Below are 16,692 nucleotides of genomic sequence, written 5' to 3' on the forward strand. Positions count from 1 at the left end.
TGAGACCACTTATCGAGTAGATCGATGGGATAAGTTATATGTCAAAGAGGTAGTACGCCTATACGGGTACCAATCCCTATTGGGCCAGACCAAGACGCGAAGTGTTGGTATGAAAGAGCGACCACCTTAGTAAAAGTCTCGTGGGAGTAACCACCTTAATGAAGAGGCAAACCGAGAACGTAAAGAAGACGTGGGAGGGGCCTGTCCCAAACTCTTTTAAGAGACGCCAACTTTCGGGGACGAAAGTTTCTAAGGGGGGAGGGGAGAGTTTGTAATACCCGAAGAAATAGAAATAGAAATTTAAAAAAAAAAAAAAAAAGGAAAAGTCGGGAGAGGGGAAAATAGGTAAAATTGCCCCTCCAATCATCTAAGGGGTCCAAATGAAACCCCATCCAGAGTCCTGCAAAAGAGAAATAGTGAGAGAAAGAGGTAGAGAGAACCTAGAGAGAGAAGAAAGGATGAACCGCAGGAAGACTCACCGAAAACTACCGTCGGAGTTTATTCCGGTGAAGATCATGATGCAAGGAGGTGAAGGTCATGATGCAGAGAGACTTTCTTGGAAGGTAAAAGAGAATGTGGGTGGCCGGAGTCCCATTTTTCATCAAGAAATCAGAAAACCCGCAAGGTAAGGATCTTGAACGTTTTCTCAGATCTACGGTTTTTCTTTGTGAATTAAGATCTGAAATCTTGATATATTCATCTAGGAACAACTCTACGCATGATTTGTGAAGAAGTTTGGCCAAGACCTCAACCCGAAGGCGGAGATCCGAGAGTCGTCCGATAACGGTGAGCGAACTTCCGATGTTCTTAACTAGTTCGGTAGTCAAGCAAAAATTACAAAAAAAAATACTACGACATAGACCGTAACACGATCTAAAACTTTGCCGAAGGAATCATGTCGATCCGATATACGAATCGAAAGATAGGAAAATCGGAAAAGAGGACTGTGTTTCGGTTTTTAGAGGGCAGAGAAGAAAGAAAAAAAAAAAAAAAAAAGAGTCGGCCAGCGAGCGGCGGAGGACGGCGACAGGCGCCGGACACGCGTCGACCATCCGCTGGAGCAACGCAGCTCCAGCGAGGCGTCGCCATGTGTCGCCTGCAAGCCGAGCCGAACCGCAACGCGAGCCGAGCCGACCGGACTGAACCGGACTGGCCAACCCGCGAGTACGCAGAAGTGGGCGCGCGTGCAGCCTGCGACTGGTGCCTTCCCGCATGCGTGACCACGCATTCCCAGTGCGCGTGTGATGGCCAATTTGGCCCGGTTGCTTTCTATTTGCCCGATTTTTGTCTCGGTTCCAGTTCTAATACTGTTTCTACGTGAATAGGGACCTAATTTAAAGAAATCAGTATTTTTGGACACCTCACGGGAAATGAAACGCTAGAAAAAGGGCACGTGTCAACCAAATAAGTCACCACCCGGTATTTAGGAAGAAGTACTTGTAGGATTCGCTTGGATTGCATGCATGCTAATAGTTTTACTTCACATTAGCTCTCCATGTAAATTATTTGTCGTCAGAGTAGTTGATATGATTGTATTGGGTGATTTACATGAGTGTTGCTGTATGCTTTATGCTTCCGCTGTATGTATGCATGCATTTAATTTATGTTGGAATTGTGTATTCCGTGTTCCGGGTGCTTGATGGACGAATTCGCCCCATTGAGCTTGAACTTCGTGCTCTGGGTGCTTGATGGAGGTCATCGCCCCATTGAGCCGGTACGCCTAGTTTGCATAAATTATATAGTACGATGTTAGAAGACGATTGCATGCACACTCTGTTAATTGCTAGGGCCCATTTCTATGATAAGCTTAGAAAATTATTGTTAGGAGCGATATGTCGCTCCAGCCAGATTTAATTTTTCCTAGGGACTTATCGGTTTACATGGCAAGAGGGTACCTCTGAGTGTTCATAGATTGCTAGCGTGAGAACGGTATCTATAGCTTCGTGGGAGGACCAAGGGTCCCTGATCAGTCCTTACTGCTCTTAGCCATTTCGCATGGGAAATGTGTCCCCACGTCGTACAGCCCATTAGCTACATGGGAACGGGTTGGGTTGCGCCCCCATAGGGGGACTATATGGGCGTAGGGGTATTCAGCACACCCCTAGGCTAGATACCATGTAGTCCCAGATAGTCATGTAGAGGTAGCACCTTATAGAGAGATACCAACCACATTAGCTAGGCGTAATGAACCTCTAGGCCTTTAATGAAAGGACAACGAACCGGTGAAACCCAAGGGGCAAGCCCCAAGGGACTAAGACTAGAACCAGATGTCCTAGAACCGAGTTAGAAAACCGTGGGAATCTGTAAATTAAGATGCGAAGAGAGCCTACAAGTAGGTTGCTTACTGAGTATAATTTTTATACTCATATTTTTGTACCTTCCTTTTTGTCAGGTGTCGGTCGAGGTGGAGGAGCGTTGGAGAGCTGTGCGGTCACAGAGGGGGTCGTTCCGGAGCTCCAGTCCCTTTTCGGTCTTTTGGAGTCTTTTGCGAATAACTTTTATATTTGTATTTTATTTCCTTTTTGTAAACTTAAATACTCTTTTGAAATATTTTAATTTTATTTAATTTTATTTTTGTTTGTTTTTTATTTATCTTTTTAGTCACGACTCGGCTTTTTGAAGCCTCGAAAATCGGGTCGTGACAGCCACGTTTACCCCCAACTAGGAAAGTCAATTTTGGGATCTATTTAGAACCAAGAACTGTGCCGATCTCCAAGGCACCTTAGAGGATGGCACCTGCAGAACTCAGGAAATTGAAGGAACAGATACAGGAGCTATTGGATAAGGGTTTCATCCAACCCAGTGTCTCACACTAGGGAGCCCCTGTTCTGTTTGTCAAGAAGAAGGACAGAAACATGCGGTTGTGTATAGATTACAGGGAACTAAACAAGATCACCATAAAAAATAAGTATCCCCTCCCGAGAATTGACGACCTGGTTGTTCAGCTACAAGGAGCAACAGTCTTCTCCAAAATGGACTTAAGGTTAGGGTATCATCAGTTGAGGGTCAGAGAAGGGGAGATACCCAAGACAACCTTCAGAAGTCGTTATGGACATTACGAGTTTCTCATTATGTTCTTTGGCCTTACCAATGCACCAGCAGTTTTCATGGAACTAATGAACAGGGTGTTTAAGGAATTATTAGATACTTTTGTCATAGTGTTCATCGACGACATTCTGATGTACTCTAAGTCAGAGGCAGATCATGAAGAACACCTAAGAAAAGTCTTGACAATACTGAGAGCCCAACAGTTGTATGCTAAGTTCTCCAAGTGCGAGTTTTGGTTGTCTGAAGTAGCATTTCTGGGTCACGTGGTGTCAAGCAAGGGGATTACAGTGGGCCCAGCTAAGATAGAAGTAGTGATGAGGTGGCAAAAGCCGACCACAGTCATGGAGGTGAGGAGTTTTCTGGGGTTAGCTGGATATTACAGAAGGTTTATCCTGAATTTCTCCAAAATTTTCTCAACGTTATCTCAGCTAACCAAGAAGGGCAAGCCCTTTGCTTGGACTCCAGCCTGCGAACAGAGTTTCCAGGAGGTTGGGAACCGCACAAGTCCTTACACTTTCAGACGGATCAGGTAATCTCGTGGTGTACAGTGATGCATCAGGGAAAGGCTTAAGGTGTGTGATCATGTAGAAGGGTAAGGTGATAGTGTATACTTCTTGACAACTGAAGGAATATGAACGAAACTACCCCACGCATGACCTCGAGTTAGCAGTGGTAGTATTTGCTCTAAAAACGTGGTGGCATTACTTGTATGGGGAAAAAGTACAAGTCTTCACCGATCATAAGAGCCTCAAGTACTTGTTTACGCAGAAGGAGCTCAATATGAGACAAAGGCGATTGTTGGAACTGGTAAAGGATTATAACATAGAGATCCTATACCATCCAGGCAAAGCCAACGTGGTAGCTGATGCATTGAATTGGAAGGTCATGCATACTTCAGCAATGATCACCACACAGGAAAGACTACAAGATGAGATGAAGAGGGCTGGGATAGACGTGATGGTTAAAGGTGGTGCTGTTGAAATGGCACAGTTAACCATACAACCCACCCTACGAAAGAAAATTATTGACGCTCAGAGTTTTGATGAACACCCTAGTAAAGTGTGGAGTCAAACTGAGACAGAGAGACCAGCAGGGTATTCTATCTCCTCAGACAAAGGCCTGCTATGACAAAACTGCCTGTGCGTTCCCCGAGATGAGAGAATCTTAAAAAATATTATGACCGAAGTCCATGATATATCTTATACGTTCCACCCTGGAAGTACGAAGATATATCAGGATCTAAAAAGATACTATTGGTGGTCCAGAATGAATAGGAACATAGCGGATTTCGTAAGTCGTTGCTTGACCTGCCAGCAGGACTGCTATAGCCCCTGAACGTTGGATTTTGTCTCGGGTTTGCCAAAGACAAAGTAGGGTTTCAACGTCATCTGGGTAGTTGTAGACAGACTAACCAAGACGACCCACTTCATTCAAGGAAAGTCCACATATCGAGTGGATCGGTGGGCTCAGTTATATATCAAGGAGATAGTATGCCTGCACGGGGTACCAGCATCCTCAGTATCAGACCGGGACACCACGTTCACCTCTCAGTTTTGGAAAAGTCTCTAGAAAGCACTAGGAATTCAGTTGAGGTTCAGTACAGTGTTCCATCCTCAAACGGACGGACAAACTAAAAGACTAAACCAGATATTAGAGGATATGTTGCGAGCCTTGTTCCTTAGATTTCTCTAGGAGCTAGGACGAACATCTGTCTTTGATGGAGTTTGCCTACAATAATAGTTATTAAGCGACCATCCAGATGGCCCCCTTTGAGGCACTATATGAGCGTAGGTGTCGAACACCGGTGTTTTGGGAAGAGGTAGGCACGCAGCAACTACTGGGACCAGAGTTGGTTTAGGTCACCAACGCAGCAGTGCCGAATATCAAGCAGAGGATACTTACTGCATAGAGTCGACAGAAAAGCTATGCAGATTTGCATAGAAGGGACCTCAAATTTGAGGCTGGTGACCACGTGTTCCTGAAAGTAGCCCCTATGAGGGGGGTGTTGAGGTTCGGAAAGAAGGGAAAATTAAGCCTAAGGTTCATAGGCCCCTTCGATATTCTAGAAAGAGTTGGGGCTGTGGCTTACAGAATTGCCCTGCCACTGAACCTTGCCGCCGTGCACAACATGGTCCACATACCCATGCTACGAAAGTACACTCTAAACCCTACTCATGTAATCGAGCATGAGATGCTTCCTTTTCGGGAACATCTGTCTTATGAGGAGAAGCCTATCAGACTTTTCGCTCGAGACACTAGACAATTGAGCAGCAAAGATATTCCCTTGGTAAAGGTCTCATGGGATAACCACCGTGAGGAGAGCTTATCCCGAACTCTTCCAAGGGATATCCACTTTTGGGGATGAAAGTTCCTAAGGAGTGGAGAGTTTGCAACACAAAAAAAAAAAAAAAAAAAAAAAAAAGCTAAGTCAATAGAGGAGCAACAATGTCATTTTGCCTCTCCAGCCATAATAGGGGTTCAAGGAAAACCCCATCAAATCTCCTACAAAAGACAAAGAAAGTTAGAGAGAAAATTGGGAGGAAACAGAAAAGAGTCGCCGCAAAGTTCATTGAACCACCGTCGGAATGCCCCTTCAGACGAGACCCGTACAAGGACTGAGAGGCTAGTGAGACCGACGCTCCGTCAAGATCCAAGAACGTTTCGTGAGGTAAGGTTCTGAATGATATTTTTCAGATCTGAGCTTTTTTATGTGAATCGAGTCCTAAAATGTTGAGATATTCACCTAGGAACAACTCTACGCACGATTTATGAAGAAGTTTGGCCAAAATCTTGATTCGAAGGTGGAGATCCGAGAATCAAACAAGAACGGTAAGCAAACTTCTGACGCTCGTAACTCGTCTGGTAGTCAAGCAAAAAATTATGAAAAAAATATCAGGACGTAGCCCATAATAGGATCTAGAACTTTGCCGAAGAAATCATATCGATCCGAACTACGAATTAAAAGATATGAAAATTGGAGAGGGGACTCTGTGTTACGAATTACAGAGTACAGAGATGAAAAAAAAAAGTCGGCCGGCGAGCGGTGGAGGGCAGCGTGATAGGCGCTAGACATGTGTCAACCATCGACTGGAGCAACGCAGCAAAGCCCGAGTCGAACCACAAACCCGAGCTGAGCCAAGCCGAACCAAGCCAAAACGCACCGGCCGACCCGCGACTGCGCAGAAGCTAACGCGCGTGCGGCCTGCAACTCCACGCGCGTGGTCGGCGCATTGTCGGCGTATGAAACGGCCGGTTTGGCCCGTTTTCCCTCTGTTTGCTCGATTGTTGTCCCGGTTCCAGTTCTATTACTGTTTTTATGTTAATAGGGATCTAATTTAAGAAAATCAGTATTTTTGGACACCTCACGGGCAAAGAAACGCTAGCGAAAAGGCACGCGTCAACCAGGTAAGTCACCACCCGATTTTTAGGAAGAAATACTTGTAGGATTCGCTTGGATTGCATGCATGCTAGTACCTTTGCCTTAGATTAGTCAGATTGATTGTTATGAGTGTATTGGGTGAATTATCTGAGTGTTGCTTGTATGCTTTAAGCTTCCGCCGTACGTATGCATGCGTTTAATTTATGTTGGAATTGTGTATTCTATGTTCTGGGTGCTTGATGGATGAGTTTGTCCCATTGAGCACGAACTTCGTGTTCTGGGTGCTTGATAGAGGCCATCGCCCAGTTGAGCCGGCATATCTAGTTTGCATGAATTATATATTATGATGTTAGAAGACGGTTGCATGCACACTCTGTTATTTGCCAGGGCCCATTTCTATGATAAGCCTAGGGAATTAATCTTAGGAGCGATACGTCGTCCTAGCAAGACTTAACTTTCTCCTAGGAACCTAGCGGATTACCACGACAACAAGGTACCTTAGGAGTGTTCATAGATTGCTAGTGTGGAACGATATCTATAGCTTCGTGGGAGGACCAAGGGTTCCTGACCAGTTCTTACTGCTCGTAGCCATTCCGCATGGGAAATGTGTCCCCACGTCGTACAACCCATTAGTTGCATGGGAACGGGTTGGGTCGTGCCCCCCATAGGGGTCTATATGGGCGTAGGGGTATTCAACACACCCCTAGGCTAGATACCATGTAGTCTCAAATAGTCATATTAGCTTGGCGTAAGGAACCTCTAGGTGTCTAATGAAAGGACGACGAACCGGTGAGACCCAAGGGGCAAGCCCCAAGGGATTAAAATTAGAACCAGATGTCCTAGAACCGAATTAGGAGACCGTGGGAACCTGTTAAGTTAGGATGCGAAGAGAGCCTACAAGTAGGAGGCTTACTGAGTATAATTTTTTATACTCATCCTTGCTATGTTTTCCTTTTTCAGGAGCGCGAGGCGTCGGTCAAGAGCGGGCGTGATGGAGATATGGATTGTCACAGAAGAATGGGTTGTCACGGGGCGTCAATCCAGTCCTTATTTTGTATTTGCATTCTTTCAAACTTTATTTCCCAACTGTTAAGTGTTCTGCTTGTTTGTCGTTGAAAAACTTTATCGAAATTAAAGAATTTTCTCTATTTCATATTTAAATCTTTGTGCATTCGTGCGTTGTCATTAGTCATGGTTCGTAATAAAATATTTGGTCGTGACATGAAGCCTTTGGAGAAGGATTGGGAATGAAATAAGCGAAAAGGACGAAAATGTTGTTTTCCAATTTCAAAGGAACTTTCCAGATTTTAAATTCCTTATCTAGATGGAATTTCAAGATGGTCTAGAAGGAAAAAAATGACCAACCAGGGATGATGAATTGTTAGGAAAATTATGGATTTTTTTTTAGAAAAATAGTAATAATATATTGAGAAAGTGACAAACTACCTAATGACCCTGAAGATATGGATAATTACGAAACTGCCATTATGACAAGAATCAGATGATCAACAGTGATCATCTGCACAAAATCTATTAAATCTCGACTCTCAGCCATTGGATCTCCACCAAAATTAGGTATATTCTAAAACACTCACAGGATATCACATCCAATGGCTAGATTCAAAATGAAGGTCGGTAAGGCGGATTAGAGTAGATATTTCTGATGGATTGTCTAGAAAGCTCAATCTCCTAATCACTATGGCTCTAGAGCTCTTAATGTCGGTTTAAGCTTCCCCTATTAATTCTAAAGTTGAGGAAATAGTTTTGAACAAGAATCGAGCAAGGTCGAGCTCCCTATTGTAGGCAATAAGCGTTTAGATTTTGGATCTCCTACTCTCAGATTTCTTCCAAATTCGGAAGCAGTTCTCCACCATTTCTCTTCAAACTTGTTCCTACAGTTTCTAAACAAGATTACCAACAAGTTCTATGAAGAAATCGAGTGCTGAAAGTTCCTAGAAACTATTCCCCCAATACAATCCGCCATTAAAGAGCTTCACGGAAAACTCAAAATTCCAATCCGAGGATACACGAGAATTCATCGAGAAAGGATGATCCCAGTGGATTTCACCTCCAAGAAAAGTTTTTGTAGAAGACCATGAAGAGAAATAACCTGAAGAATGTGCCCAATTGAAGAAAATCTATTTCGAATTCCTACGGTTCATTTTCCTTCAAATTGAAATTTCCTTAAGCTTCAAAGGTTCAAGTTGAGTAACTTTGATGAAGTAAACGAGAGCTTAAACGTCGTAGAATAGGCTATCCAAGAGAATGAAAATTCGACATTTTGAGTAACATTGCAGCCGATTACAATTTCTCAAAATTAAGGTCCCACACTCAAAGGCGTTCCTCCAAACCAAGTCCTTTAGCTTGAGGAAAGTATATGAGAATGGTTCCATGAAGAAATCAGGCCTTTGAAAACCCCTAGAATTGGCTACCCAATAATTAATCCTCTGTTTTTGTTCCAACGAAAAACTGATTTTAGATGAACTTCCGAAGAAAATATCTTAGGCTACAATCCACAAGAAGGTATGAAATCAATCCTTAGCTCTTCCTTGTAACACCATCTTTAAGTTTCATGAAGAAATCGAGGGGAGAAATGCTGTAAATGTGACCGTAGAGGCCAAGTTTCAGACAACAACATCTGGAGGAAGAAGACGATGACGTGGTCGGTTCAGTTGAACCGGCCCAGTCGACCCTAAATTCAATATTTTCTCAGTTTTTCTCACTTTTAACTCCCTTCCAAACCGATTCTCATGAAAACTCTTATGGTTCAAGAAACTAGACACAAGAGGAGTCTGTGGAAGGAAATTTGAAGTAATTTGGATACCGAAAGCTCAAAACGGAAGTCTCGAACGTCGACGATGAAGCAAGCAACTCACACTAAGATGGGTTCATATGGTTACAAATTCAAGTTACAACTTATGCCTCAAGGAATTATGGACCTTAGGAACTTACAAGATGGGTTCATATGCTTAACCATGTTGTATAGGTAATGACTTTCAAGTCTTTTAAACATTTCTTAGTCATCTTATCCTCAAGGTCACTTTTATAAGGATGTGATCTTAGGTGATTCATGTACCCTTAATTTACTCAAAGTCACACTTATTCACATAGTATTGTTTTTTTCATAAATTACTTTTTCAACCAAATTTTATAAATTTAAAGTAAAAAAAGAAAAAAAAAAAAAGAATGTGAGATAAATGGACAAGAATATTACTTTTACATCTTTTTTATTTTTTTTATTATATCGATAAATATATATTTGTTCTAATAATTGTAATATTATATATATTACATAAATTTTGTAGTTACTCATTTGATTTTTCACAAATTTTGTTTTGTTTTATTTTAATCAAAGCAATATGTTTTTCTTGACCAACAAAATGTTAGCTAATATGTAAGAAAGGTTAAATAGAAGTTTTAGCTGTAAAAAGTATACATGGGTGAAGAATAACCATTCTATTGTGAGTACAAAATCTACTAATTTTGCTACGGCGTAGCAATATAGCATAACGTGAGACATACGATCCCTTCAATAACTTTCTTTCAGAACATGCCCACTAGTAGCTTCATTGACAAAGAGGGGCTCTGTGGTGGACCTCTTGACAACTACAATGGAGATTCATCGTCACCATCTTTTAAGGTAGGTGAAGTTTCTATCCTTCTAATTATGATCATCTTATATTGCATGAGACATCCATCCGAAATGGTGCAAAACAAGGAAAGAAAATCTATGTTTTCGGATGTCTATTTCCCACCTAAGGAAAGATTTTCTTTCCAAGATCTAATTGAGGCCACTAATACTTTTCACGAGATATGTGCGGATGGTGGGACTGTATACAAGGCAGTGATGCATTCTGGACAGGCCATTCTGTCAAGAAGTTAACATTAAACAGGGAAGGGAGCAACATCGATAATAGGAAAGAACTTGTAGAGTATTTTAATAGTTTGTAGTATATGAGGTAATGGTTATGTTACCCAACTTTTGCTTAGATTTTGCATTTGTTTTAGGATTCAATAAAGTATTCTTTGTATAGTTTTTGAAATGAGCTATTTTGTTATCCAAAGCTATTTTAGTCCTTAAAAAGATCTCTCTAACTTTGTTAAATCTCACCTCATGTAGAGAGGAACAAAACATTCCTTACAATGGTGTTGTAATCTCTCCATGATAGACGCATTTTAAAACTGTGAGGTTGACGATGATATGTAACGGGACAGAATGGACAATATCTGCTAAGGGTGGGCTTGGGACGTTACAAATGGTATCAGAGTCGGACACTGAGTAGTGTGCCAACGAGGATGCTAGGTCCCCAAGGGAGGTGGATTGTGAAATCCCACATTAGTTGTTGAGGGGAATGAATCATTCCTTATAAGGGTGTGGAAACCTCTCTCTAATAGACGCATTTTAAAACCATGATGTTGACAATGATATATAACGGGCCAAAGCGGACAATATCTACTAGCAGTGGACTTGAGACATTACAATCTCTAGTCTTTATATACAAGAGAGAGCCTTATTGGAGGTCCTAATGATGATGAAAGAGATGCCATTCTACAAATAGGTCAAACTCTTACCTTGTTTAAGATATTTGAAGGTGGAGAATATAGGGCTTGGATTCTTTGTTCCCACTGGTCTATGAATCCACAAGTAATGATAGTATGACATCCATTAATTAAAAAAAAAAAAAAAAACATTTAAAAGGAAAGATTACAATGCTTGGCATACTCGATTTTTTTATTTTTAGTTTGTCTTAGGAACATGTGGTTTTTGGTTTTAAGTTTGTTCTACAAATCTTAGATTTTAAGTTTGTTGTTTTACCAACGGACTATTTTAAGTTTATATTTATATTATATAAATTTATACATATAATATTGAGATCTTATTTTAAATTAGTATTTTAAAAAATTAGAATAAATTATATCTACAACAGGAGATTTTAAATTTGTTAGATGAAAGTTGGTTGTACCAACCAGAGATTTTAAGCTTATTGTTGTATAACAATGACTTTAAGTTTGTTCTATGAACAGATAATTTTAAATTTGTTTAGGAACAATGGGAATATTGAAATTTAAGTTTGTTGTACCAATTGAATTAGAACAAACATCTGATATTTTTACTCAAAAACATATTTTTATTATATTTTTTTACTCAAAATAATATCATATTTTTTAACTCAAAGAATATCAAATTTATTATTTTTTTATCCAACATAATATCTTTTTTTACCTAAAATATTTGTCTATTTATTATATAAATAATATCAATCATTTGTTAGGTGGTAAAATTCATTCCACCCGTGGTTGGTAGAGTGTAAATACACCTTTAAACAAACAAAAATGACAAAAAGAAAGGAAAATAAACATAAAACTAAAATTAAATTAAACATTCAGACAATGCAATTTAAAATCAAACAACACCTCGACGAGAACGAATTGAGAGGCAATGCAAACATGTGTTGTTAAAGGGTTGTTACAAACAGAGAAAGGGTTTGGGGTACTACTTCGAACGAAATATAAACGACCCAAAGTACACAGACCGGGTCGACACTCTAAACGACCCTCAAGTGACAATGCAGCTCTCAAACGCTCCCCCACCTCAAGCGACAGTTAGCGAAGACCTGAAAAAGAAATCTAAAGTGCAGTGAGTAAAAAAGTACTCGGTAAGAAGCCTACTTGTAGGCTCTCATCGCATCCACTTCGAGGTAGGTTTCCACGGGCTTTTCTCTAGGCTATAGGAAGTTTGGGTTTAACTCTATAGTTTGGCTGACCTTCTAAGGAGGCTTTGAACGGTATCGTGGTGTAGTTGGTTATCATGTTAATTTAACACACTGAAGGTCTCCAGTTCAAGTCTGGTTGACGCCATCTTTGCAATTTGTATTTGTATTTTTGTTTTTATATTTATAATCTCGATTCATTTTAGACCTTTATGAGAAAGTTTAAGAGCCATCGAGCTTGATAAGCACGGGAACTGGGCCCTCGAACAAATATTGATTCATTTTAGACCTCTACGACAAAGTTTAAAAGCCTTAGAGCTTGATAAGTCCGAGAACCGTGCCCTCGAACACACATTGAGCACACATTGAGCATGTAATTAATTATTTGGACTTTTATTGAAGAAATACCTGTACGAATCACAAGTACCTGTACGAATCAACAAGGAGTAAGGTGGAATGATTGTGAGCACATTATATGTTTGATTTAGCCAAGAAATTTAAGAACTAAACTTAGTATCAGAGTTTTAGGTTGATTGGTCCAACAGACTATTTTCGCTAAATGAAGAGTCATTGAGTCTTTCATTATGTGATTTTCGAGGCTTCAAATCTATAATCGTGACGAAAATAAAACTAAAAGTAAAATTAAATTAAACATTCCGATAATGCAATTTAAAATCGAACAACACCTAGACTAGAACGAATTGAAAGGCAATGCAAACATGTGTTGTTAAAGGGTTTCGAACGAAATATAAACGACCCAAAGTACACAGACCGGGTCGACACTCATAAACGACCCAAAGTACACAGACCGGGTCGACACTCATAAACGACCCTCAAGTGACAATGCAGCTCTCAAACGCTCCCCCACCTCGTGCGACAGTTCGCAAAGGGCCGAAAAAAGAAATCTAAAATGCAGTGAGTAAAAAAGTACTCGGTAAGCAGCCTACTTGTAGGCTCTCATCGCATCCAGTTCCAGGTGGGTTTCCACAAACTTTTCTCTAAGCTCTAGGTAGTTTGGGTTTAACTCTATAGTTTGGCTGACCTTCTAAAGAAGCTTACAATGGTGTCGTGGTGTAGTTGGTTATCACGTAAATCTAACATATTGAAGGTCTCCAGTTCAAAATTTTTATTTTTATTTTTATTTTTATATTTATAATCTCGATTCATTTTAGACCTTTAGGAGAAAGTTTAAGAGCCATCGAGCTTGATAAGTCCGAGAACCGTGCCCTCGAACACACATTGAGCATGTAATTAAAGGTTTCGAAGAACATCGAACATTACTCGATTCTTTTAGCACGTGCTTCAAACGTCTAAATTGTTGGCTTTTTGGCCCTTCATCTCACTTTAATTAATTTCAATCAATTAATTGATGTTTTGATGATAACAAACCTACTTTTTAATTATTAACTATTTTCAGTATTTTGAACTGTCCACAGTATAAGGTCGGGAATAACAATTTCAACGACTTTTCAATTACTCAAATCAGAGCTAAAACGAAGAAATTACAGTCGAGACAACATACCCGACGTGATGATGTGGCAGCAAAATCAAAATGATGGACAAATCAAAATATATCAAAGATGACATTTATGATTTTGGGAGAGTAACAAAGGGTGGAGTTTTTCTTATTATTATATTTTTAAATAAAGTTATTTTTACAAAATATAAATTTGAACCTAATCGTTACTCACATCGATTTTTATTATTACTATATTATATTATTATATTATTATATTTTAAAATTTTGGTAGTTACTCACATAGTTTTTATTATTATTATATTATTATATTTATAATAAATTTTGAATTTCATTTGACTGTTACTCACATAACTTTTTATTATTATTATATTATATTATTATTATATTAAAATTTTGAAATAAATGAATTTAGAAAATTTTTTTATTTATTTACTTTTAATCTCCCCCTTCCATTATTCCTAACACAATTCAATGGTCAATATTCAATCCTACATTTTGCCACTTTTCTCCTCTATATAAACTCATCTTTCCCACATTTTAAAATACACAACTTACATACATTCTCCAATCCTCATTTGTTCAAAGTCTCCATTGTTTGTTGTTCTCTCCAAGCTTACAAGTTTATTTCTTTTCATCTTATTCTTGAGAGGGATTATTATTGTATTGTGAGGAAATAGTTGTGAGTATCCCAAATTGTAAATCTACTCTTTGAGAGAGTTGTGGTGTGTTATTATCAAACTCAAATACTTGTATCGGTTTGATCCTGCGCCGTGGAAAGGATTGAGTTTGCTCTTGAACTCGTAAAAAGAGCGGTGTAGCGGTTTGGCTCTGATCCGTGGAAAGAGTCGGAAAAGTTCTTTATTCAAATTCCCAAGAGGCGCTTGGGGAGTGGAGTAGGTCGAGTTTGACCGAACCACTATAAAACTACGGTGTCATTTTCTCTAACTCTTTTCTATTTAATTTCAAAATTATTATTGTGATTTATTGCATGTTCTACTTGATTATTGTTTTGACTTGAATTACTTTGTTATAGTAATTATCATCTTCTACTTATTTGTAAAAAGTTTCATCATTAGAAAAATTAATCACGTTTAAACACTTTTATCGTTAAAACCCTATTCACCCCCCCTCTAGGGTTGCCATACCGATCCAACATAAATTTGGGGTTTTTGAATTACGGTTTTGATTTTAAGCACTTTTTTACTATTTAATACGCTCCGTTTTGTCGACATTCTATTCTAAATCATCATGTCTAATCATTTCCCACAAAAGTTTTTTACAAGATGGATAGTTACTCGGTTTTATTAGCACGTGCTTCAAACGTTTCGAATTCGGAGTTTCCGAATTAGGGTTCAATTTTAAGCACTTTGTTACTGTTTTATACACCCCGTTGCTTCGACATTCTATTCTAAATCATCATGCCTAATCATTCCATGCAAAAGTTTCGAAAAAGTTGGACAGTTACTCGGTTTTATTATGACGTGCTTCAAACATTCCAAATTCGAGTTTTCCGCATTAAGGTTTCGATTTAATCACTTTTTTACTTTTTTATACACTCCATTTCTTCGATATTCTATTCGAAATCATCATGCCCAATCATTCCCCACAAAATTTTCGAAAAAAATGGACAGTTACTCAGTTTTATTTGGACGTGCTTCAAACGTCCCGAATCCGGGGTTTCCTGAATTAGGGTTGCGATTTAAGCACTTTGTTACAGTTTTATACACTACGTTTCTTCAAACGTCCCAAATTCGAGTTTTCCGCATTAGGGTTTCGATTTAATCACTTTTTTACATTTTTATACACTCCATTTCTTTGATATTCTATTCTAAATCATCATGCCCAATCATTCCCCACAATTTTTTCGAAAAAAATGGACAGTTACTCAGTTTTATTAGGACATGCTTCAAACGTCCCGAATTCGGGGTTTCCTGAATTAGGGTTGCGATTTTAAGCACTTTGTTACAGTTTTATACACTACGTTTCTTCGACATTCTATTCTGCAAAAGTTTCGAAAAAGTTGGACAGTAACTCGGTTTTATTATGACGTGCTTCAAACATCCCAAATTCGAGTTTTCCGATTAGGGTTTCGATTTAATCACTTTTTTACTTTTTTATACACTCCATTTCTTCGATATTCTATTCTAAATCATCATGCCCAATCATTCCCCACAAAATTTTTGAAAAAAATGGACAGTTACTCAGTTTTATTAGGACGTGCTTCAAACGTCCCAAATTCGGGGTTTCCTGAATTAGGGTTACGATTTTAAGCACTTTGTTACAGTTTTATACACTACGTATCTTCGACATTCTATTCTAAATCATCATGCCTAATCATTCCCCCATAAAGTTTCGAAAAAGTTGGACAGTTACTCGGTTTTATTAGCACGTGCTTCAACCGTTCCGAATTCGGGGTTTCCGAATTAGGGTTTTGATTTTAAGCACTTTTTTACTGTTTTATACACTCCGTTTCTTCGACATTCTATTCTAAATGATCTTGCCTAATCATTGCCCTCAAAATTTTTGAATAAGATGGACAGTTACTCGATTTTTTCAGCACGTGCTTCAAACGTCTTGGTTTCGAAGTTTCCAAATAAGGGTTCGATTTTAAGCACGTTGTTACTATTTTATACACTCCGTTTCTTTGACATTCTATTCTAAATCATCATGCCTAATCATTCCCCACAAAAGTTTAAAAAAAAGATGGGCAGTTACTCAGTTTATGAGCACGTGCTTCAAACGTCCCGAATTCAGAGTTTCCAAATTAGGGTTTCGATTTTAAGCACTTTTTTACTGTTTTATACACTTCGTTTCTTCAACATTTTATTCTAAATCATCCTACCTAATCTTTCCCCACAAAAGTTTCTCAAAAGATGGAAAGTTACTCGGTTTTATTAGCATGTGCTTCAAACGTCCCAAATTCTAGGTTTCCGAATTAGGGTTTCTATTTTAGGCACTTTTTTACTGCCTTATACACTCTGTTTCTTCGACATTCTATTCTAAAGCATTATGCCTTATCATTCCGCAGAAAAGTTTCGAAAAAGATGGACAATTACTCGGTTATATTAGCACGT

This window comes from Cucurbita pepo, unplaced genomic scaffold (assembly GCF_057944985.1).
Source record: "Cucurbita pepo subsp. pepo isolate OVF unplaced genomic scaffold, ASM5794498v1 scafford_6, whole genome shotgun sequence".
Taxonomy (NCBI): domain Eukaryota; kingdom Viridiplantae; phylum Streptophyta; class Magnoliopsida; order Cucurbitales; family Cucurbitaceae; genus Cucurbita; species Cucurbita pepo.